The 24,639-nt window shown below is 44.5% G+C and overlaps 1 protein-coding gene across 1 annotated transcript in view; it reads right to left on the reverse strand.

The window, feature by feature from the left end:
* PPP2R1A (protein phosphatase 2 scaffold subunit Aalpha) overlaps positions 1–24,639 on the reverse strand; it is a 2,558,186-nt gene that overhangs the window by 2,096,721 nt on the left and 436,826 nt on the right. The window lies entirely within an intron of this gene.

Raw genomic sequence — 24,639 nt, forward strand, 5'->3', positions numbered from 1 at the left:
AGAGGAAGAGGCGGAAAGGCATATCCCGAGAGGTTTCTCCAACTGAATGATCCACTTTCCAAGCTAGTTCGTGGAAAGTCCTGGTGCAAAAATTCTGTAGTTGATGATTGAGATGGGATGCAAAGAGTTCTATGTGAGGACATCCCCAGACTGCTGTTATCATCCTGAATATTTCGGTGTCCAGCATCCACTTGTGTGGATCCGAAAGGTTTCTGCTCAAACTGTCTGCCAAGAAGTTTTGCTTCCCTGGTAGAAACTGAGCTTGAAGATCCAGATTGCAAGCTAGAGCTGTGTTCCATAAATCCATGGCTAGTCTGCAAAGGGGGTAGGAATGAGATCCCCCTTGCTTGTTTATGTACCACATAACTGTGGTGTTGTCTGTCCATATCAGTAGTTGTCCTGGTTGTAGAAGATTCCTGAAGGCCATTAGAGCTTTCTGAACGGCTAACATTTCCTTTAAATTGATATGCAGGTGCTTCTGATCCGTTGTCCAAAGGCCCTGCAGACAGTTGCCCTGAAAATGAGCTCCCCATGCATAATCCGAGGCGTCCGTGGTTAGAATCTGAGTGGCAGGAGGCAGACAGAAGGGTTTCCCTTTGTTTAGAGTACATGCCTTGGACCACCAAAGGAATTCCTTTTGAAGACAAGGCAGGACGGAGATCAGTATGTCTAAACTGTGGCAATGCTGAGACCATACACTTTTTAGGTACCACTGTATTTTCCTCATGTGTAGTCTTGCATATGGTACGAGAAGGATGCAGGAGGCCATGTAACCCAAAGCCTGCAGGAATCTCCTTGCAGACAGCTGAGTTAAAGTTGCCAAGGTTTTGAAAGTTGAAGCCAGCTGAAACTGTTTTTTGTATGTCAGAAATGCCATCTGGGTTGTTGTGTTTAAAGAAGCGCCCAGAAAAAATTATCTGTTGTGAGGGTGTCAAATCTGACTTTTTTATGTTTACAGTGAATCCCAGGAACTTGAGGAGATCCTGAACAAACCGTAGATGCTGGAGTAAGACCTCCTTACTGTCTGCCTGAATAAGACAGTCGTCCAGATAAGGGTAAATTTGAATTCCCTTGAGTTTGCAGTAAGCTACTACTGGAGCCAGGCATTTGGTGAAGACCCTGGGCGCAGTAGGCAATCCAAAGGGCAGCGCAGAGAATTGAAAGTGCCTCGATCCGGCCTTGAACCTGAGGTATTTTCTGCGTTCCTGCCTGATGGGAATGTGTAAATATGCCTCCTTTAAATCCAAAGTTACCATCCATGCATTTTTGGACAGCATTGGAAGTAGCTGCTGTAGAGTAAGCATCTTGAATTTTGGAATCTCTAGAAAGGTGTTCAAGACTGACAGATCCAGAATGGGTCTCCATGAATTTTGCTTCCTGGGGACTAGAAAGAGCCTTGAGTAAAAACCTTGTCCCATCTCTGAAAGTGGAACTAGTTCTATGGCTTTCATAGCCAAAAGAGCTTCCACCTGGTTTAAGGCCTCTGTCCATTGATGTTTTGGAAGGTCTGGCCATCCGCCTGGCCTTGGTAGGGTATGAAAATGGAATTTGTAACCTCTTGAAACCACATCCAGAACCCACTTGTCTTGGGTTATATGAGTCCAATTTCGATGAAAAAGAGAAAGTTTTCCTCCGAGAGGGGCTTCCAGGCAAGAAGTTCCTGCAGCCCAACAGAGGGAGTCATTGAGTCTGTTTCCTATGAGTTTGCGACCTGTCCTCTCCTCCCCTAGGGGTGGAAGCAGTCCACTGTCTTGGTCTATAAGAGGCTTGTGTTTGAGGCCTTCCTCGGGAGCGTCTGTATCTACCCCTCTGAGGCCTGTCTGAATTGGGAAAGGACCAATTTTTTGAAGGCCAATTCCTGCTAAATCTGGGTGGCTGTACTTGTAAGAAATCTTTAACTGTTTGCATGGATTTCGCCTTGTCCTCCATCTTTTTAATCACCTCTTCAGCTTTTGATCCAAACAAAACATTATGCTGAACAGGAGCATCCAATAATGTAGCTTTTACTTGTTCTGGCAAATTTTGTTCCTTCAACCGTGCATGCCTTCTAATTACTGTGCCAGAGGCAGCAGCCCTACAAGAAGCCTCCAAGGCATCAAATCCACAGTGTGAACCATGCTTCCCAACTTGTTCAGTGGCATGCATTAAGTCATGTAATTCCTTATCATCTGCACAGGCAGAAATGGAAGTAAGCTTTTGTTTTAAAACAGACAAGAGAAATTGCTGGTATTTCAGCATATGAAACTGACAGTTTAAAGCCCTAATAGATAAAGTAGCAGAAGTGTACACTTTTTTGCCCCATCCCAGATTAAAGATCTAGAATCCTTCTCAGTGGGAATGGGGTTTTTAGCAGAAGCGGCCTTAACTCCCTTAGGACCATGAGAAATGGTTTCAGGGTCAGCAGTAGGGTTCTTGTACAAAAACTGGTGGGAATCAGGAACCCTGTAATATCTATCAGGCTTAACAGGAGCAGGAAGAAGAGAGTCAGGGGTTAAGTTAGCCTCTGAAAAAGCATCATCCACAATATCCAAAATAGGAGGAATAGCCAGGGGTCTATGTTGGGGAAGAAGAAAATCCCTTAGTCTTTTCTTAGATTCCGAATACTGCTGTCCTTCCCAGTGAAAATGTTCCCTCATTTCATGCAAAGTTTCCCCAAAAGAGAAATCCTCAGGGGAAAAAGCTGAAGGAATGGATTCCTCAGCATCAGAATCCTCATAAAGAGGGAAAGAATATTCCTGGTCAGAAGAAGAAACTGAAGAAACAGAAGCCTGATCAGAGGAATCATAATAAACTTCCTGCCTTGGCCTTTTATCTGGAGGGGGATGAGAACCCCTAATCATAGTAAGTAAATCCTCCGCCATCTTAAGTAACTGTTTCTGTGACTTGGGAGCCGGTTCAGAAGAGGCCTGTGTTGCAGTCTTTGATTTGGAAGGAGTCTTTGCCTTTGCCTTTATTAGAAGCTGAGTAGGCCTGAAAACCCCTTCGGAAGCTGGTACCTGCACAGCGGCTCCGGACCCATCCAAAGGAGCATTGTCCGAAGGTCCTGCAATAGAAATATTCAAAGGCCTAGTTGGCTCCTCGTGGGAGTCCGTTTCGGCCATCGGTTCCGAAATGGCCAACGACAGGGGCTGCAAAAGCACCTCACTGACGATGGCCGAACCTGAAGCTGGCTCCGCTTGTGCGTTTCCCCAACGGGGTACTTAGCTTTGAGTAGGAGAAAGTCTTCGGACTGAAGTTTTTCAGAAAAGATTGTCAGGAGTCAGCCGACCGGCACTTGTGAACTGCTATCACCGCACGGCAAGAAAGACTGGAGAACATGGCGTCGGCTGTCAGCTTTGTACTCCTGGCGCTCTGACGTCAGGGAGCATGGTAGAACAGCCGACGCCGGACCCAGACTTTGGGATTCTGGCCGACCAAGGACTGCCTGCCGGCAGGGGAGAACCCTACAGTCATGACTGCAACAGTGAAACACGATGAACATCAGGGTCAGACAATGGTCCGATGCCACTCGCCCCCTTGGAGCCGACGAGAGAGACCAGGCGCCCGGATCCGTCCAATGAACGCATCAAGGAGGAGATCGGAGCGGAAGACGAAGGAGCCGAAGGGGGAGGTATCGGCTCCGACGCCAAAACAGTCACGGCCCCGAACTCTGAGGGAGAGTCGAAGGAGGAAAAATAGGTGGAGTCGTAATAGCTACCGTCTGATGAGACGGGCTACAGATCATCTGGGCCAATGCCTGAGACTTTAACAGTCTACTTACCACTCTCTCAAGGTCGTGATCTGAGAGCCTGGATGACTGAGAAGATCGGCTCCGATGGCTCCGCTCCGAGAGCAGGGGAGATCTTCTCGGAGCCGAATGGATGGACTCCAATGAAGGGGATCTTGACCTCTTCTTAGAAATGGATGGAGCCAAAGGAGCCGAGGACACGTCGGCTCCAGCCGGAGCCGACAGTGAATGCATGGACTCAGAGGTATCGGCACCAAGTGGTGCCGAGACCAGAACCTGTGACTCGGAGGGATGGGCTCCAGCCAGAGCTGATCTAGGCACAGACGAAGAGCCAGCAGCCGAAGGCTTAGTACTTGGAGCCGACGGTTTTGCTGGTTTCAAAGGCCTCCCCGACGCAGACTTAGTCAGGGAGCCCTCGGGCTTTAACAAGCACCTCAGTATAAGTTTGTTCCTGCGCTCCTGCAGGACTCTTGGACTGAACGCATGACACACAGAACAAGAGTCCTGCAGGTGCAGGGGTCCCAGGCAGTAAACACAAGAAGTGTGACCGTCTGTCAGAGACATTTTCTGACAGCACGAGTCACACTTCTTAAAGCCTGAGACCTTAGTTTCCTTTGGCTCCTTCGACATAACAGTGTCGAGGGATCACAAAAGGAAAGAGAAAACACACACACAATACTCAAAAAACTATAAAAAAACAATAAAAATATTAATTAGGATACTGACACACCCAAACACTCCACAGGATCCCTAAGAAAAATTAGGAAAGGGGCAGGCTTAAGGCCTAACCTAAGAGTGGAGGGGAGGGGATATAAGGGATAAAAAGGGAAGGTATAAACAGGAATAGAATTACAGGTAGTCGCTAACTACTGAAAAACAACTGAGTGAAAAATTAACCAAAAAGGGTGACTGAGCACTATATATTTAAAGACTTACCAGGAGCCGGTAAAAATACGCACCTCGCAAGCGAAAGCAGCAAACGAGATCTGGGGAGTTATCGTCTAGCATCATGGGATATAGGGTTGCCTCGAGCCGGTAAAATAAGCTCTCGAGCTTTAGTAAGTGGCCGAGTTGGAGCCGAGGATCGGCTCCGAACCCATCCAGCAAGAATGAAGGTGAGATTGACAACTTAACATTGTCCCTTACTCTTAAATACACAAAAATCAAAATAAGCGATCTGAAGATCTGAAAGATTTAGTTCTGTCAAGATGGTATCCGAGTAATCTGTGGCCATCCAAGTTATGGAGTATCCTCTCTCTCCCACTTTTTGGTTCAGGAAAGAAAACATGGAGATGCATAGAATGACAAACTAGACCCAGACACTACTTTATCTATAAAAGGAGAATTAGTTCTCAAAACAAACACGTTCCTGTGAAAAATGAGTCAGGATTGACTCAACATAACTGCTTGCAATTCAGATACTCTTCTTGCAGAAGTCTGAGCATTCAGTAAAATTGTTACCTATGTTAAGAAACTCAAGTCAACCAGGTTAGCTGGTTCAAGTGAAGCAATTGTTAGCTTCTCTAACACAAAATTAAGATCCCAAGGAGGGGGCCACTGCTTTTCAAGGAGGCCTTTTATGCAAAACCCCTTTCAAAAAATACTTACCATGACATTACATGTCCTATTGATCACTGCTGCAGTATTCTTGACATATGGATGGTTATCACTGCCGACGTCCGGCCGGGGTTTTTAACTACCCTAGGTAATATGTCTGATGCATGACTTCAGCTAGTATGCATTGCGGTATAAAGACGGATGTACGAGTGTGGTTCTTCTGACTATTTCTAAGCCAAAAGACTGAAGACTGCTGACACAAAAGACTGGTCAGCTAGGAGTGGTGTAGCTCAAATTGGTAGGAAAGCTCCCCCGTACCAAAGTAAGGGAGCAAAGGCTAGAGCAAAAGAGGAGAGACAACTGAAGATGGATAAAGAAGAGGGATGGATGGTGGGATGGAATAATGTAACCGTGATCAGTAGGACATCTACTGTTATGCCAAGTTCTTACACAACTGTAATAAGTCCTGGCTGAAATCACTGCTGCAGTATCCCTAACATATGGGTGATCCCCAGAGGTGAAGGAAGGAAGGAAGGTTGGCTGGCTATCGAGTAGAAGAGCTGCCCAGCAGTCCAGTCAAGAATGATCCAACAAAGTTTGCCCTGGACCTGGACAAAACACCAATTTTGTAGCGTTTGGTAAAGGTGTGTATAGAGGAGCAAGTGGTTACATCCAAGATAGACCTGGAGTCTGTTCCTTTGTACAAAGCCCCCGAAGATGCAACTGCCCTATTGGAATGTACTTATGTACTTTAAGGCAGGAAGGCAAGGTGTTACCATAATGTGAGTAGCAGGAAGATAAGAAGTCATCTTCTGGACGCATGTTCTAGTAAGGTAAAGATCTGGTACTCTGGACAGACATCAGTGAGCTACAACCTCATCTGTTACGAACACTGCAACAGTGAATCAGTCAGGACATCATAAAAGACACAAACAGCCTGTCAGTCTTTCTGAAGGATTTAGTATTGCCAGATAAAATCTGAGATGGCTGTAAATGTCTAAAGAATATAAGATCCATTAGCCCCTGTTTTGGGGATTGAGAAAGAAGGTGGGAAGATGAACAGCCTGACTGAGAGAGAGCTCATTCACTACCTTAAGTATGAAGTATGGGTTAGCCACGACAATCACCCTGTATTTGTAAAAAAATAAGAAAAGAGGGATGGCCATGACATCTTGTAGCTCAGAAGCCTTCCTGGCAGAGGTTAGGTCAGAGAGGACGATTTTAGAGAACCATAAGAGGGTGGCTCAAAAGGAGGTAGAGCAAGCTTTTTAACCCAAAATTAAGATCTCAAGGGAGACAGATGGGTTTCCTTGGGGGCGGTTAAGATGCAGTATTCCCTGAGGAAAAGCTTGACAGCTGGTCTAGCCCTGACTGGAGGGCTGAGGAAGGCAGGCACCGATAGCAGCTAAATGAGCTTTTATGGAAGAGTAGGCTGAGAAAGATCAAAGAAGTTCGCAGAGGTACTGCAGTACCACAGAGATGTGCTAAGACTGGATCCTGACTATTTTTGCAGCACAAGGAGGAAAAAAAAAACTTTTCCACTTTGCACTGTAAAAGTCTCCTAGCCATTTGTGGGACTTGTACAACATCTTCAGGGTAAAGATGTCTCTGAGGGATTAAAATCCTATCATCCACAAGGTCAGGCTGAGAAATGGAAGTTTTGGGTTGAGCAGCAATTCTTTTTGTTGAGTTATCAGGTCCAGCAGTAGAGGAATTCTCCTGCAATTCCCTTTGCCAGGTGAAATAGCAGGATGAACTAATGCTGCCTCAGCCAAAATGAAGCCAGTAAGAGGACTTTGGGTGTTTCCTTTTGTGCACTGAGAAGAATTATTGATGAAAAGGCAAAGGAAATAAGGCACAGAGGAACTTCCTTGTCCACTGAAAACAGACGGCATCTGTCCTCCAGGCTGTGAGACAGTGGTCCCTGGTGCAGAAATGGGGGAGCTAATGGTTGCTTGGTGAAGCAAACAGGTTATCTAAGAAGTGCCAAGTGTGATGCTGTGGAAGACCTGTCTTTTCAAATTCCTGGAGGAAGCAAATGAAGCCATCTGCTATAGCACACTGTCCTGAGAAGGGATGTGTGTCGCTGTGAGCAAGATGATCATTTGTGCTGCAAAAATTCCATGCCTCCTGTGTCAAAACTGTATAGTTGGAAAGACCTGGTGACTCCTTGTTTGTTTATGTATCATATGACTGTGGTGTTATCTGTGTACAGTTAGGTGGTCCTAATTTCCAAAGGTGGGCAAAAATCTGAAGTGCTCGCAAAAAAAGCATTCATTTCTTTCAGGTTGATGAGTCCCTTCAGGAACTGGGGATGCCATTTCCCCATGCACTCGGTGTGATCCTGTCTACAGTCCCCAACATCTCAACCGCAATGTCCATGTGAACCTGATGAAAAGGAAAAGGTGTGAAAGATGATCTTGGCTTGAGGATTATCCGTTTCATTCCACCAAGTTAGCTCTTTCTCAAGACAAAGGAGGAGGGGAATCAGGGTTCATAGGTGAGTACTAGGCTAATGGTCCTAGAGCGAACACAAGCCTAGCCCAAGAATATTCCCTGTTGTCCTGTTGCCAGATGTTAGTTTCCTGTGCCCCTATTGAGCAAGGCTGTTGAAGTGATCCCCAGGGTGAACTTCCTGTTACCCATCCACTCGTCAAGATTTTTCTTGAAGACGGCTAGTGAAGTTCTCTGCTTGACACGAATAGGGAGTCTGGTATGGGAAGTCTCTGGGTCAGGAACCTTTCCCTCCAGCAGGTTCTGTTTATTGTGGGGATGAGGTTGAGGTCTTTGGAGTGTGTGGTGCGGAGGGATTGAGACTTTTTCAGATGAAGTATGTCTAGCAACACTGGGTCAGACATGGCTTTGTATGCCAAGCAGAGATCATCTCTAAGTAGGCGATATGAGACAGAGTAAAGCTGGAGTTTTTTGAGTCCTAAGATCCTCTTTGTGAGGAATTTTTGTGGCCTCTCCAGTTGTTGTAGGTGTCTAGTGAGGTACATGCCAAATGGGGCACTGTACTCAATAATGGGTCTAATGAGGGATGAGTACAGAGGGATTATCACTTCTTTCTTCATGGATGAGAAACCTTTTGTAATGAGGTGTGCCACATAGAAGGACTTTCTAACTACAGTGGCAACATGGTTGTCAAAGGAAAGGTTGCTATCTACCTGTGTCCCTAGATCTCTTATCACACTTTGGGAGTTGAGTGGGCTACTGTCGATATGGTAGTTCATGGGCACAGTGTTTTTTCCTGAAGGGGATGACGATGCACTTTTTAGCATTGAGCTTAAGACCATGGTTCTGGCACCAGTCACTGGTGTCTGAGAGGCCTTTTTGTAGGATGTCTATATCAGCTTGAGAGTCAATAATAGCGCCCAGTTTGCAGTCATCCACGAATTTGGTTAACCAGAGTCCCTTGGTGTTGGCCTGAACTTCAGAAAAGTAGATACCAAACAGGAGAGGACCCAGGACAGATCCCTGTGGGACTCCACTTTTAACTGTCTGGTAGTTGGATTTGGTGTCTGCTACTTTCACCGTGTGGGTTCTGTCCGTGAACCATTTGGTAACCCATCTTATGACGTAGGGGTTTATACCTAGATTAGTGAGTCTGTCAATGATACCTGAATGGGGGATGGTGTCGAAGGCCTTGGCTAGATCGAGGTAGGCTGCAAGGACTACCTTGCCTTCATCGACCTCTCTGGTGACGGATTCAAAGAAGTCTATCAGGTTGAGCAGACATGATTTGCCCTTCACAAAGCCAAACTGCGAGGGGCCCAGGGTTTGAAGGTTCCCTATATCCCTATTTATGAGGTCCATAATGATGCACTCCATGGCCTTACAAATCAGGCTCGTCAGGCTGATGGGGCAGTAGTTTCCAAGGTCAGTAGTCACTCCCCCTTTTTGGAGTGGAATGACTGCAGCGTTGCACCATTCGGTGGGAACAAAGCTTGAAGTGAGGCTGTGGTTGAACAAGGCACTCAGTGTGGTGCCAGTTCCCTATGTAATTCATGTAGAACACAGCCAGGTATATTATCAGGTCCCATGGAAGCTGTATTTTTGGCTTGGGATAGTGTACCTTCTATCATTGCAGCCGTGATATTAGGGATTTGGCATTCCTCGGGCATTGGGATGGGCCCTTTAGGGGGTGAAGGGGGGGTAAAGTTTGCACTAATCATGTCGGCCAAGACACTGGCAATATCTGTTGGTTCAGTATAAGTGGTGGCATTGTGCAATAGCTCAGAGCACATCTGCATATTGTTATGCAGATTCTTGACATAGCTAATGAATGCCTTGAGGTTATCTTTAGCATCTGTAGCAATTTTGTTTTCATACCTAGCTTTGGAGGATTTGATGAGGGATCTCAGTTTTTTGCTGAGACTTACAAGGGAAGTTTTTCCAGTCTTGGGACTTTACCCTTTTCTGCAACAGTTTTATCCTTCTGTTGTACAGTTTGTTAATGGCAGGGGACCACCAGATTGGCTTCCTTTTTTTGGAGGACTGGATCTTGGTTCTGTTTGGTATGGCCTGATCCATGCACTTGTGTAAATGCTCATACAGTGCCTTGGTGTATGATTCAGCAGCCAAACACCCATTCCCCACTTGCATGGATGACGTGAAGTTTGACACTTCTGTCTTTAGAAGCTCAAAACTGGCTTTGGAGTTCTTCACTGTGGTCTCCTTTGGGGGGGGTGGGTGGGATTTGGATATCGACTGTGATTAACATGTGGTCAGATCTAACCAGGGAGGAGTTGATTACTGGTATAGAGCATCGGTCCCCATGTTTGCAATGACCAGGTCAAGAATGTTTCTACCTCTGGTAGGGGTGAGAATGTGTTGGTCCAGGGCATTGGAATTAATGAATTCCAGAAAACGTTGGGCGAATGAGTTGGAACAGGAGTAATTTTCCCAGCTAATGGAGGGGTAAAGACTCCCAGTATAACATTATTAGGTTGAACCTTAATCCTTTACAGAGTGTTCAGGAATGTGGAGTGGGAGTCTTGGGACATTGTGGGGGATCTACAGCAGGCTATAACCTGGACTGCAGTTGTATCCAGTGTTAGTTGTACCTGTAGTATCTCTGATGCATTATGCTGGGCAACTAGTCTGGAGGTGTGTGTATCCTTTATTAAGATAGATACACCCCTGCCTTTGAGGCATTGGTCTACACCTCCTTTAGAGCTTAGGTCCAGATTTAGGGGCCGAAAGGTGTGATATGCAATGTAGCCTGGTAGTGCTGGGGTGCTCTCCAGAGCCTTGAACCAGATCTCTTGTTACTGCACAGAGGTTGATATTCTCCATTTTTAGGAGTGACTCGAGTGAGTGCATTTTGAGATTTAGGCTTCTAGCATTGAGAAGCATAACCCTCAGGTTGCGTTTGCTTGCAGTTGTTATGGTGGTAAATTTGTCTTCAGGGCATTGCCTAAAAAAGGAACTATAGGGGTGACAAGAGCCTTTGCCATTATCTGGAATCCCAGTGATGACAGATGCAGGCCATCTCTGGCAAGGCATCGAGGTCTGCCTATCATGTCATCCCAGGCAGATAGATACTGGATCCCCTTTGAATGACACCAGAAACTTAGCCAATTGTTGAAGTCAATCATTTTCTCCTTGTACTGTGGTATCATTCTAGGCGATGGTAGGATGGTACTCAGGGCTAGGGTCATACCTGCCTGGGCTACAAGATCCGAGAGCTCCTCCATGTCTCTTTTCATTTAGTCCAGGGAGGTACGTCTTAGGTCGTTCACACCAACAAGGACAATGACAGAGTCATATTTGTACTTGTTGTGGAGAGACCCAAGTGCATGTGTTATGTGGTGAATTCTGGCACCTGACAAGCAGCTGACCGTAACTCTCTCCTTATTCAACCTAGTGAGTGGGATGTCAGTGTGCCTTACGTTTGAGTTACCTATGACTAGTGTATTAGGTAAAATGTTTTGCCGTAGGGGATTAGGCTGAGTGGCACACTGTATGGGCTATGTGTATTGGGGATTGTATTTGGTTGAGATGGTTGCTTGTGTTTCTGACTCAGAGGTCTTTGTTGTTTGGGCAGATTTTTATTGAGAGCCTCCGCGAAAGTGGGTGTGTGTTTTGTGTTACTATGTGAGAGGTCCAGTGGTGTGTGATCCGAGAGCTATGTGTTCTATGTGGTGCGACTTGTGTGTTAACCTTCTCCTCTCGACTAGCTAGCCCAGTCTTTGTTTGAGAGAGTGGGGCCTCTAGTTTGGCTATGTATGTGCATCTCTCACAAGTTGATGTGTTTGGAGGTAGGAGGAGAGGGTTGTCTGTGTACATGAGGCAATTGCTACATTGTCTCATGATGCCCAGGTTCACCAGGTTAATAGGAGAAAGCATAGGAAACTGACCTTTAGACTTGCCTGGATAGGTGCATAGTTATTTAAGTATTGGAGCTGTTTTGCTTCCTTTTAAGTACTGAAGCTGGTTTTGTTTCCTTTATAGATGGCTTTTAGTGCTAGTAGCAGTTGGTATGCTTACAATAACAGCTGCAAGAGGTTCTGAGCAACTGCTGGGTTTAGAGGTCTGATATGAGTGCTCAGAGATGAAAGCTAGCAAGACCTAAGGGAAAATTTGAAGAGCAGACTTTAAGGCACAAGTAATAATTAAGGTAAGATGAAAAAAATGGTTTATCCTAAACACTGAAGTGTGCATTAGAGGAGTTAGATGTGAAAGTAGGTAACTTAAGTTTTACCTGTCTAAAAAGTTAAACAGCAAGACAGATTGAAAGAGGGTGGTCACTTTTGTATTCTGCTACTATGGAATACAGTAGGATGGCCAATAAATTTAAACAGTTGAATGGGAGTGATTTCACAAAATGATAATTTTGCACTTACTCACACCAGCCAGTAAAAGCAGAGAAGAAATGAGATACATGGTCAAATTAACATAACGGGCAGGCAACTAGAAAGACAGTGGTGTTTAAAAACACAACACTAACCGGGTGGAAGGGTGGGAAAAATATCTGTCTGACAAACAAGGGACAGAGCTGTGGTCTCTTTTCAAGTTTTAATATGCAATTAAAAGCAGAATACAAGTAAAACACAGTGTAAAAAAACAAATCACAGTATACAAAATAGAAAAAGGCAATAAAGTAATACAGAATACAACAAATAAACAAACTAACCTTTCCCTCACAGCAAAACTGTAGCAGAGTCTTACCCCTTAAATGGAAGGTTTAGTTCTTAGCTCCACCCCCTCAGTTCACAGATTATTAACCTTAACTGATCTCTTCTAACTTGTGTGTGACTCCTTAACTGACCTGTTCCAATTTCTGTCTGACTAACAAGAGTGAGGGTGTCCAAGGGGTGGCAGTGCTGAGACCATACAGATTTCAGGTACCGCTGGATTTTCCTCATATAGAGTCTGGACAGTTAGAACATAGGGGTGGTGGCTGCCATGAATCCCAAGGACATTAGCATTTCCCTTGCAGAGCAATGAGTTGTGGAATAGAGGTCCTGGAAGTAAATGGAGAGACTGAAACTTTCCCCTGGGGAAGGAAGGCATGCATTTTGTGTGTGTCCAGTCTGCATCCCAGAAACACCAGGTCCTGTGAAGGAACCATGTGTGATTTTTTTCTTTTTTGTAGCTTATAGTGAAACCCAGACCTGATAGAAGATGGAGGGTGAACTGAAGATCCTGAAGAATTTCTGGGAAAAGGCCAGGATCAGAAGGCCAACTGGACAGGAAAAAAATTGAATTCCCTGAGAGAGAAAGAAACCTACTACAGGAGCTAGGCACTTTGTGAACACTCATAGGGCTGTGGAAAAACCAACAGGGGCAACTGTAAATTGAAAATGTGAGAAGCCAGAGAAAAGACCTGGGGAATCTCCTGCAAGGAGGACAGATGGAATGTGTAGGTAGGCATTCTTCAGATCTGATGACACTAAGAAAGTCTGTGAAAGGCAGAAAGGTAGGAGAGTCTGAAGAGAACATTCTGAAAAATGGTACCTTCAGGTAAATGTTCAGGGCAGACAGATCTAAGATGGGTCTCCATTGCCCTTCTTTTCTTGGGATAAGAAAAATCCTGAAATAAAACCCTTTTCTAATAAATTCCTTTGAGGCTTGCTTAATGGTACCCTGATTCAAGAAGTACTGAATAAAGGAGGTCAGAAGGGATATCTAGTTTTGAGAAGGTAGTGGCATACCCTTCAGAGGAGGAATGGTTTCTGAGAAGATGGCACTGCAGTACCTGATTATGGAGAGCACCCACTTGTCTTTGGTAATAGCCTTCCACCAGGCCAAGGAGAATGACAGCCTTTGAGAAAATGGGGTAATGGGGCGAAGGACAGGGACAGAGGTGCTGCAGAGGGAGTCACAGTTATTCATCTCTAAAGGGTGGAATCCAAGCTGGAGGTTCCCTTTGTTTTTTTTTTTACAGTATCTTTTTCCAGGGGTTTTCCTTTGTTTCGTGACTGTCCTGGGACCCCTTCTAATGCAGGAGGTAAATTTAGCTAGGTAGTTCCTAGAATACCTAGGAACAGAAGAAAGTAGGATCTGTCTGCAATCTTTCATAGTCTTACCTTAGGCTTGGAGAGTTTTGAAGAGACCAGCCAACTGAAGGCCAAACAGCAAGTGTTTGTCAAAAGGTGAATCTAGAATTTTAGATTTGAAATCCTCAGTTGTAGGTTGACTGCAAAGCCATGCATACCTGTGGATAACAGAAACAGCTGCCCTAGAACAAGAATCCACAGCATTGTAACTGCACTTAATGCTGTGTCTGGCAATCTGAGTAGCCTGTGAAAGTAAACTCTGCATTTGATGCTTGGATTCTGCTATAATAGGATACAAGATAACGTTTAATGAGTTGAAATCAAATACTTTGCTATATGAGTCCAGATTAACTGCCCTACAAGCAAGGGTAACAAAGGTGTAAACCTTTTTTCCTCATCTATTCATCACCATTCTATCTTTGTCCAAGGGTAGGGCATTAGCACTGGGCAGAAGCTTAGAGGACTTATTTGAAGACAGAGAGAGATACTGCAGGGGGGTCTGCCACTGTGTTCTTATATACATATTTTAGGTCATCAGGCCTGGTCTCTCAGGAGCTGGTGGGTTAGAATAATCTGCAAAAGATGTGGACTGAAAGGTGTCCTGGAAAGCCTCAAGAGGCTGAAGAAATGGAATCCTCTGCATCAGAATCCTCATAAGTGGAGAGGGGTTGCATGTCTTCATATTCAGACGTATCAGATTCATCTGACTCTTGTTCAGACAAAACTACAGGGGATAGATCTCTTTTCCTTTGGGAGGGGGTAGCTTGGCTTCCCCTGATCAGCATGATAAGGTCTTCCGCCATTTTAAGCATTTGAGACTGAGGCAAGGTAGCAGGCATCTGAGAGTGGGTTGTCTGCTTCTTGGGAGTGATTCATACCCTGGGCGTAAGAAACACGTCCAGTTTTGAAAGAACAGCAGTCACGAAAGAAGATATTGGTTTGTGTCGAGATTCTGTAGTGCGAAGGACTTCCTCGGAAGCCGGTGGCTGCTCAGCGGCTCCAGACCCATCCAAGGTAGAGACGACCGCAGGATCCTTAGTCAAAGAAGAGTTTTGCGGCATACCAGACTCGGAAATGGCCTCAGTAGCGGCCTGTGAATCAACAGAAGTGGGCATCAGGGCCTGCGAAAGCACCTCACTGAGTACCGGAGAACTGACAACTAGCTTAATGGAAGCATCATCGGCAGCTTTGGACCTGTGTGGTCTCTGTCTTTACGTTTTTTTGGAAGATCTGCTACTGGATGGCTTACCGAAGCCATATCGGATTTCAAGGACTGTAAGCAAAAATATCTGGCTACAATATGGGCCCGACGATGGCTAGTTCTGGCATTGAACAAAGCACAGAAGCGACAATGGGGGATGGTGTGGTCTAGGCCTAAACAAGTGACACAGTAAGAGTGGAAGTCTTGTTGTGGTATTTGCTTTCCACAGGCGAGACAATTAACTTTTTTCTGACATCGGTTAGTGCAAGAAAAAAGGATCCCCAACGGGGTACTTAGCTTTAGAAGACTTCAACTTCAATTGGGTAGACGAAAACTCGGGTAGTGGTCGACCGGCACTCATGTGAACTGCTTCTGCTTCGGTCTCCATGGCAAGAAAGACTGATGCAATGGCGTTGACTGCCTTACTTTATACTACGGACGACCTGACGTCAGTTCTCAAGCGACAGCATCCGACGAAGAAATACTAAGCCTCTGGTATTCGGGCCAGCCGAGGGCTACCCTGGCAGGGATAACCCAAATGTGATGACTGCAACAGTGAAACATGAAGAACATCAGGAGGGACTGTTGAAGGGGAAAAGGTACCCATTTCCAAGAAGGTGTAATACCTCTTTTGAACATCAGAGGTCTGAGTGGATTGCCATTCAAAGTGTTTCATAATGTTCTGTATAGTCACTCTAAGGGGATCCAGTATCTGTCTGCCTTGGATGACATGATCGACAGACCTCGATGCTTTGCCAGAGATGGCCTGAATCTGTCACCCCTGTGATTCTGGATACTGGCCAAAGTTCTTGCCACCCATATAGTGCCTTTTTTAGGGAATGTCCTGAAGACCAAATTACCACCATAACAACTAAAAGGAAATGTAATGTGAGGGTTATTTTACTCAGTGCTAAAAGTCTAAATGTCAAGATGCACTCACTCAAAGCACTCCTTAAAATGGAGAACATCGACATTTGTGCAGTAACAGAGACCTGGTTCAAAGCACCAGAAAGCACCCCTGCACTACAAGGCTATAATTCATATCACAGCTTTTATCCCCAAAACTTGTACTGAAGCCCTAAAGGCAGTGGTGTCTCCATATTCATAAAGGATATGCACACCTCCAGGCTAGTAGCCCAACATAATGCATCATAGATACTCCAGGTACAACTAACACTGGGTAAGACTGCAATCCAGGTTGTTGCCTGCTATAGATCCTCCACCATGTCCCAAGACTCCCACTCCACATTCGTAACCACCCTGGAAAACATTAAGGTCCAACCCAACACTCTCATACTGGGTGACCTTAACTACCCCGCCAGTAACTGGGAAAACTACTCAAGTACCAACATACTTGCTCAATGTTTTCTGGAAGTCATTAATTCCAATGCCCTGGACCAGTTCATTCTTACCCCCACTAGGGGTAGCAACATCCTTGACCTGGTTATTACTAACATGGGTGACTGTTACTCTACACCAATAGTCAACTCCTCCCTGGTCAGATCTAACCACAAGCTAGTCACCATGGATATCCACATCCCACGCACACCCCACACAAAGGTAACCACCGTGAAAATTTTCTTCAAAGCTAGCTTTGGGCTTCTAAAAACAGAGGTGGCTAACTTCACAACACCCATGCAAATGCAGAATAGATGCAGGACTGCTAAATCATACACCAATGCACTGCACGAATACGTACACAAATGCATGGAATGGGCCATACCCAACAGAACCAAGACGCTCTCCTCCAAAAAAAGGAAGCCAATCTGGTGGTCCTCTGCCATAAACAAACTCTACAACAGAAGGAAGAAACTGTTGCAGAAAAAGATGAAGTCCCAAGACTGGAAAAACTCCTTTGTTAGCCTCAACAAAAAGCTGAGATCCCTCATCAAGTCCTTTAAAGCTAGCTACGAAAACAAAACTGCAGCAGATACTAAAGACAACCACAAGGCCTTCTATTGTTATGTCACAAATCTACATGGCAATACTCAGATCTGCTCTGAGCTACTACACAATGGTAACTCCTATACTGAGCCAACTGACATTGCCAATATAATGGTCGACAGATTCAGTGCTAACCTTACCCCCCCCCCCCCCGCCCACTAAAGGGCCAATCACAATACCAGAGACATGCCAAGTACCCAATATTATTGCTGCACAGGTTAAAACCGCACTGTCTAAGGCCAAGAATACAGCCTCCATGGGACTTGACAATATTCCTGGCTGTGTTCTACATGAATTACAAAGCGAACTGGCACCAAACCTGTGTGTCTCGTTCAATCACAGCCTCACTTCAGGCTTTGTCCCCACCGAATGGAGCACTGCTACAGTCATCCCACTCCACAAAGGGGGGGCGAATACGGATCCTGGGAACTACCACCCCATCAGCCTGACGAGTCTGTTATGTAAGGCTGTGGAGCGCATCATCATGGACCTTATAAATAGGGACATAGGGAATATCCAAACTCTGGACCCCACGTAGTTTGGATTTGTGAAGGGTAGATCATGCCTGCTCAACCTGGTAGACTTCTTCGAGTCTATCACCAGAGCTGTGGATGAAGGCAAGGTAGTTCATACAGCCTACCTCAATCTGGCCATGGCCTTTGATACCATTCTTCACTAAGGAGTCATAAATTCACTAAACTAGGCATCAACCCCTACGTCACAAGGTTGGTTGCAAACTGACTCACTGATAGAACCCACACTGTGAAAGTAACGAACTCCAAATCAGACTGCCGACCAGTCACAAGTAGAGTCCCACAGGGATCTGTCCTGGGTCCTCTCCTGTTTGGCATCTACTTCTCTGAAGTCCAGGCCAACACAAAGGGACTCTGGCTGACCAAGTTCGCAGACGATTGCAAACTGGGAGTCATTAGTGGCTCTCCAAATGATGGAGACATTCTACAGAAAGGCCTCACTGAAACCGATGACTGGTGCCAGAACCATGGCCTAAAGCTCAATGCCAAAAAATGCATCGTCGTTCCCTTTGGGAAAAGCACGTTAACCATGAATTACCACATCGATGGTAATCCACTGAACACCAAAGGGGTTATAAGACATCTGGGAACACATGTTGATAGCAACCACTCCTTTGACAATCACACTGCCACTGTGGTCAGAAAATCCTTCTATGTGGCACATCTCATTACAAAGGGTTTTGCATCTAGGAAGAAAGAGGTTATTGTCTCTCTCTACTCTTCTCTCATTAGACCTATTATAGAGTACAATGCCCCATTTGGCATGTACCTGACTAGACACATGCAACAACTGGAAAGACAACAAAAATACCTCACTAAGGGGATCCTAGGCCTTAAACACATGCTCTATAAGGACAGACTGAAAAAACTCCAGCTATTCTCTGTCTCATATCGCCTACTTAGAGGCGATCTCTGCTTAACCTACAAAGCCATGTCAGACCCAGCACTGTTAGATATGCTACATCTAAAGAAATCCCAATCCCTCCGTGCCACATGCTCCAGAGATCTCAACCTCATTACCACAATCAACAGAACATGCTGGAAGGACAGGTTCTTAACCCAGAGACTGCCCATGCTCTGGAATAGACTTCCCATATACATCAAGCAAAGCACCTCACTGGCCCTCTTCAAGAGAAATCTTGACGAGTGGATGGGAAATAGAAAATTCACCCCGGAGATCACTTCAGTGGCCTTGCTTGACAGGGGAGCTGGGAACCAACATCGGGCAACACGATGCCAGGGAATCCTTTGGGCTAGGCTTATAAAGGCTCCAGGGCCATTAGCCTAGTACACACCTATGAACCTCCCCAAAAGAAGCTTCCTCAATAAAGGAATCTGTTGACAGAGTCCTTTTCTTCCAAAGAGATTTGACCTGGAGAATGCAGCTGAGGGGAATAGTCTACAGAATGGACAGAATCGTAGTCTTGTTCTTCTTCAGAAGAGAAGGAAACTAAGACAGGTTTTTGAGTAGCAGACAGCAATTGTGGAAACCCAAAGGACAGAGGTTTACAGCATAACAACTTCTGTAAGAAATCTAGCCACTCCTTTTCCCTAGCTGCTGAGAGAGAGAGCCACATGCCTAGTCTCCTGTTTTCCTTTTTAGGTGCAACTTCTACCTGGATGACATGAGGAGGTATGGAACCCTGTCTAACTTCTACTAAAGAGCCTGGGATCTCTTCCCCAACAAAAATTTGAGAAAGCTGTGAGGTCCCTCGGAACTGACGAGTTGTTGTTCATCAGACGTATCAGCAGTCTGCAAGTTCTCAGGAGCCATACCAGTCTCTGACAAGAGTCTCAGTAGAGGGTAAGTGAGAGGTGATTTGGCATACTGCAGGTTCTGGTACCTTAGCAGGTACGCTGGAGGCTGATACATTTGACTGGGGATCCAATCTGAGCCTCTAACTTTCCTTTGATGTAAGAGGGTTGTCCGAGGATGTGGATTCAGACATTTTGGACAGGGCCAACCATTTAAGACACTGAATCTCTAGAAAGGTGTTGAGGGAGGAAAGCCTCAACCTAAGGGTTTTGGGAATGAACGATTAACAGATTAAGCAAAATTTGTGATAGTGCTCCAGATACTGGCAAAAGAGGCACTTAGCATGCAAGTTCTTGTACGGAATCTGCCTACCACACTTGCATATACCCCACCTACCCACCTAGCATCTAACAGCTTTCAACAAAACAGCATAAGTAAAAAATGAAGGTTACCCAATGGGGAACTTATCTGGATAAATGATCGAAGCAAAGGTACTATCAAGATGCAAACAGTCTAATGGATGCATGATCTGCAATTTGGGTAGTGGCAAAACACTATGAGGAGCCATGCTTGTATGTCCATCTGCCTACAATGTATAAGAACTGAAGTCATGTGTTGGACATACAACCTCAAGAAGGTAAAGATTTGGTACCCCAGCCAGAAAACTGCCATGACAACCCATATGTCAAGAATACTGCAGCAGTAATTTCAGTTAGGACATCTGATAGTGTGATCCAGATGCATAATAAGCATCTTTTAAATCTAATGTTACTCTGTCAGCATGCTCTCCACCAATGAGTGATTTCCTTGACCAGGTTTCTCTCTAGGTGAATAAAATGTGCTGGGTAGTTTAGCGCTCTCAGCGTAAAAGTGGCCAAAGCATAAATGCTCTTGCCAAACCTGTTCATCGCTCTAGACTCCTGGTTAGGCAGGTGGACAGTAGAGGTTTGTTCAGTTAGCTGTTTCTTAGTGGCAGCTGCCACCACCACTGCGTCAACTGAAACACTTTTGGATTAAAAGGAGTAGTATTTAGGGGAGGGGGGGGCAAGAGGATTTTGTCAGGTTGCTTAAGTACAAGTTCTATTGTGTCTGACTCCTTCCAGGCCCGGTGGGCCACCAGGTTTATAAGAGGGTCCGCCAGGGGGGGTATCCCAACATATAGTCAGGCCTGTCCCAAAGTGGGGGAGGGGATATCCCAACATGTAGTCAGGCCTGTCCCAAAGACTTCCAGAAATACAGACTCCTTGGAAATAGGATTTTGGGACAACCAACCACCTCTTTGTTTCAAAATTTCCAAAATGTCAGCAAAACAGACATCCTCTGCTGGTGATTAAGGGGATCCTTCCTCTCTCATCAAAGTCCATAAACTCCCCCATGGATCCCTCACTGAGGATAAGTGCCTCCTTTTGCACGTCCTCTTCTGAAACACCTCCTCTGTGAGATGTTCAGGGGAGGTATTGGAAGAGGTGGGGGCCAGCTCAGGTGGAAAATCCTGGACACTCTTCAAGATGGGCTGATCCTGGACAGCAATGAAAGGCCCAGTTCCCAGATCTGATGAGAAGTGACAGAGCGGAACAGTAGCCAAAGAGATCGGATTCCTCTCTGCAGAGAAAGCCTTTTCTATGACCTGGAAAGCCAAGGGACCCAGAGACCCCTACTTAAATATACAAACTCCAAGATCGCACTACAGCAAGATAAAGGGAAATCTCCCGGTCCACGCCATATGCGATTTCCCGTTCAGAATGTCGGCATTTCAAAACTTCGAACATATGGGCTGCGATCATATGGGTTTCAAGGTTTTAAATTCCGGCATTCTGAAGGGAACCCATATATATAAAAATAGATATAGATACACACACACACTTTATATATATATATATATATATATATATATATATATATATATATATATATATATATATATATATATATATATTATACACACACACACACTTATACATATGGATACATTGTTTACTATCATAATTCAGAAACGTACCCAGTTCAGTAGCTTAACATCGAAAGTATATTTTCAAAGTGCCATAAACTGGAAATCTACTGTACCGAAGCTTCAATATCAATTTCCGCATTGCAAACACAGTTCAACAGCCATATTTTCAAAACAGCTAATACCAAACACACGGCTTTAACATGGTTTGAGATTGGGAGGGAAAAACGTTTTGATTTTTGCCATGGTTTTTCTATGATATGAAGAATCGACCGAGTGCATTTCCGAATTGTGATAGTAAACCTATATAAATATATATGTAAGTATATAATTGAAAGGGATGGGATCTAGACTGCCTAATGCCTGCGAAAATCTTAGTGGGCAGGAGGAAAATAGAACAAAACACTAACTGAAGAAAAGGCTGTACTAATCTAAAAATAAAGCTTTCTAATTTTATTGCTAACTGCTCGAGCACTGGAAAGCATGCCCAATGTGAATGGTGGTAAATGAGATCTGAGGAAGCTGTGCTTACTGCAGAGGACTGAGGGTAGTGAGAGGAGCTCGAGCCTGGAAGTGGAAGTCTGTAGAAGACGGCCGAGTTGGATCTGTGGATCTGATCCGTGACCCATATGTAAATCAGAATGAGAAGGACAACATCAGATACTGTTTTACTGCTAGAAAACACACACACACACACATACTAGATTAGCCTAAATTATAATATAATAATAATAATAATGTAATAATAAAACTATCTAGAAAGTTCACACAATACAGGACAAAAAAGCTTAATGCTACCAATTATCTAAGCCAGACCTAACCTCTCACTATCGTATAATATAACACTACCCTATATCTAAATGGTGGAGTCGAGCAGGAAATTAGGCAAAAACTTTTACTTATTGTGACTGGATTATGAGGTATCTCAGACAGCATGTCTGGATTGAACAGACAGCAAACAACTTCTGAGGTATTTCAGACAGAAAGTGGGAACTGTGGGTAAGGGAGGAGTCAGCGACACAGATCCAAGGTTCTAGAAGAAGATACTGTCATCAGATCAGACAACTCAAGCATTGAATCGGATGAAAATAGACTATATCGGACCTGTAGATAAAGCATGCCTCATACTTACACAATTAGTCACAAAAGCTTTAACATATGAGCCTGTCAATTCAAAATTCTGACAAAGTTGCAGAAGTACATATTTTTTCCCTTTACCAGAAAGAGTAGGTCTGAAATGAACTAAGTGTTTAGTAGCAGTGGAATCAACTAAAGCTACAGCTGCTGGGTCAGGTCTGGGAATCATGTATAAAAACTTAAAAGACTCAGGAACTTTACACATCCTATCTGTCTTTTTAGGGACAACTGGCTGATTATCAGGAAAACTGCAGCCAGTAGCACACATTCTCTAAAGTAGACAGAAGAGGAGAAATGGTGTAGGTTCTGGAAATTCTTTCTGCAACAACTCATAGTACTTTCTGATGGACTGAGAAACCTCAGTGTTCTTCCAGTGAAAGCACTAGCACATTCCAGCAATAGTCTCAAAAATCAAAAATTGGGCTTGCCTCTGAATCTGAATTAGAAACCTGATGAGAAAACTAAAGTACATGTCCCTTCACCTTCCTGGTCGAATTCAGAATCCTGAATCTCTTCAGGAAAAGAGGTATCCTTCTTTCTTTTAGCAAAAAGTACTTTAAAGGAAGGATCAATGGCCTGAATTAAACTTCGAGACAGACCTAATAAACTACTCCTGTCTTTGAGGAGGAGTAGACACACTTAGTTTTCTATTTCTTTTTGAAAGGAAAAATGAGGCCAGTCATGTTACTCATAGCAGTAGAAGCTTTCCCAGCACAGCATTCTGACACAACAGGGAAGCCTTCCCCACTCCCTTTCCCAGGACAGACATGGGTGGCTCTTCCCTTGCCCACAGAGAGGACTACCAACACCCGCAGAAGACATGGTTAATCCCTGGACTATAATCCCCACAGGTGCTACACCAGACATATCCAGGTAAAAGTTGAGTGGTCTGGTGTCTATATTAGAACATCAAAGTTTCAAAACTTTGAATGTTCTAATATCGAACCTATTCAGCGAAAACTGAAAATACTGAAGCAACAGAAAACCAATTTTTTTCCTAGGGAAAGAATTCGGTTGTCCGAGGGCAAGAATTTGGTTGTCCGTTTCTGTTGCTTCGTATTTTCAGCGCTGTGGTGGAAAGTTACGGGTTGGGTTCAGGTAAGTGTGCGATTGAGTGCGGGTTAGGTTAGTTAGGGTGTGGGTTAGGTATGTGTGCGATTGTGTGGACGTGAGGGTTAGGGTGGGGTAGGTGAGTTAGGGTTAGGGCGCGGGTGAGGTGAGTGTGTGATAGTGACGGACCTTAGGGTTAGGGTTTGGGTTAAGGTAAGTGGTTAGTTAGTGGTGTGTGTATAGTTTACTGTAGGGTTAGGTGTAAGATTTTAGGTGTATGTGTGTGGATTGCTGTTTGTTTGGTGTGCTTGTGTTGTGTGTATGTGTTTGGGAACACTGATTTTTTTTCCCTAGGAAAAAATCCGCTATTCTGTATGTTCGATGTTTTCAGCTTTCGCTGAATAGGGTTCGATATTAGAACATTCGAAGTTTTGAAACTTCGATGTTATAATATAGACCCAGTGGTCAGAGACACAACAAATGCCCAAATCAGTCACCCACCAGCGGCTGGGGCAAATTGCTAGACTACTGTGGTGGCAAAGCCCGTTTGCTTAACTTTTTCTTTTTGCAACCGGGAGAAGGACTGACAGTGGGATTGGTATTTTTTTCCATGGTCAGGCCAAAAATGGTACCTCATTCCTGGGGAACACAAGCAGAAAATGCCATTAAAAGTCACTTTTTTTCCAAGAAAAACACAATAAAAAGCACTTTAAAACACCATGACAGCCACAAAAGGTAAAAATGAACATAATTTCTCCACAGAGAAAAAAAGTTTTCTATCACTTACTTTACACAACTTTTAACCTGACAGAAAAAGAGAGAGCCCCCATTTAAAAGTATGATACAGCCTCGTGACAGTCCATTAAAACACAAAACTTCTAGCTTTAAAATAACTTTCCTGAAGAGGAACGTGATAAAACACAAACATTTAGAAAATAAAAAGTCTTTCCCCAAAACAAACTCATCTGTCCAGCAATGTAACAATAAGAAGCCGACAGCTGATTCTCGAAATTCTTAAAGTAGGTTGCCCTTCGGCAGCAGTACAGCTTTGAAGGGTTTGGCACCCAAACTTGTCTTTTAGTCAACTCAGCATGAGTGGACAGAGTTTGAGCACAAGGAAGGTGCACAGAATCTTTGGAAGCTGGCCAGCTGTTATATCTTTGTCAGTATACAACCCATATAGCTAAAGCTACGGCAGCAATTATCAATATGATGGACATATTTCTACTTCTGCACTTTAGAACCTGCATAACTGCACATCCTACAGCAGTCTGAGACATAC

The sequence above is a fragment of the Protopterus annectens genome, chromosome 8.part0 (assembly GCF_019279795.1).
Source record: "Protopterus annectens isolate FY-2018-M chromosome 8.part0, PAN1.0, whole genome shotgun sequence".
NCBI classification, from domain to species: domain Eukaryota; kingdom Metazoa; phylum Chordata; order Ceratodontiformes; family Protopteridae; genus Protopterus; species Protopterus annectens.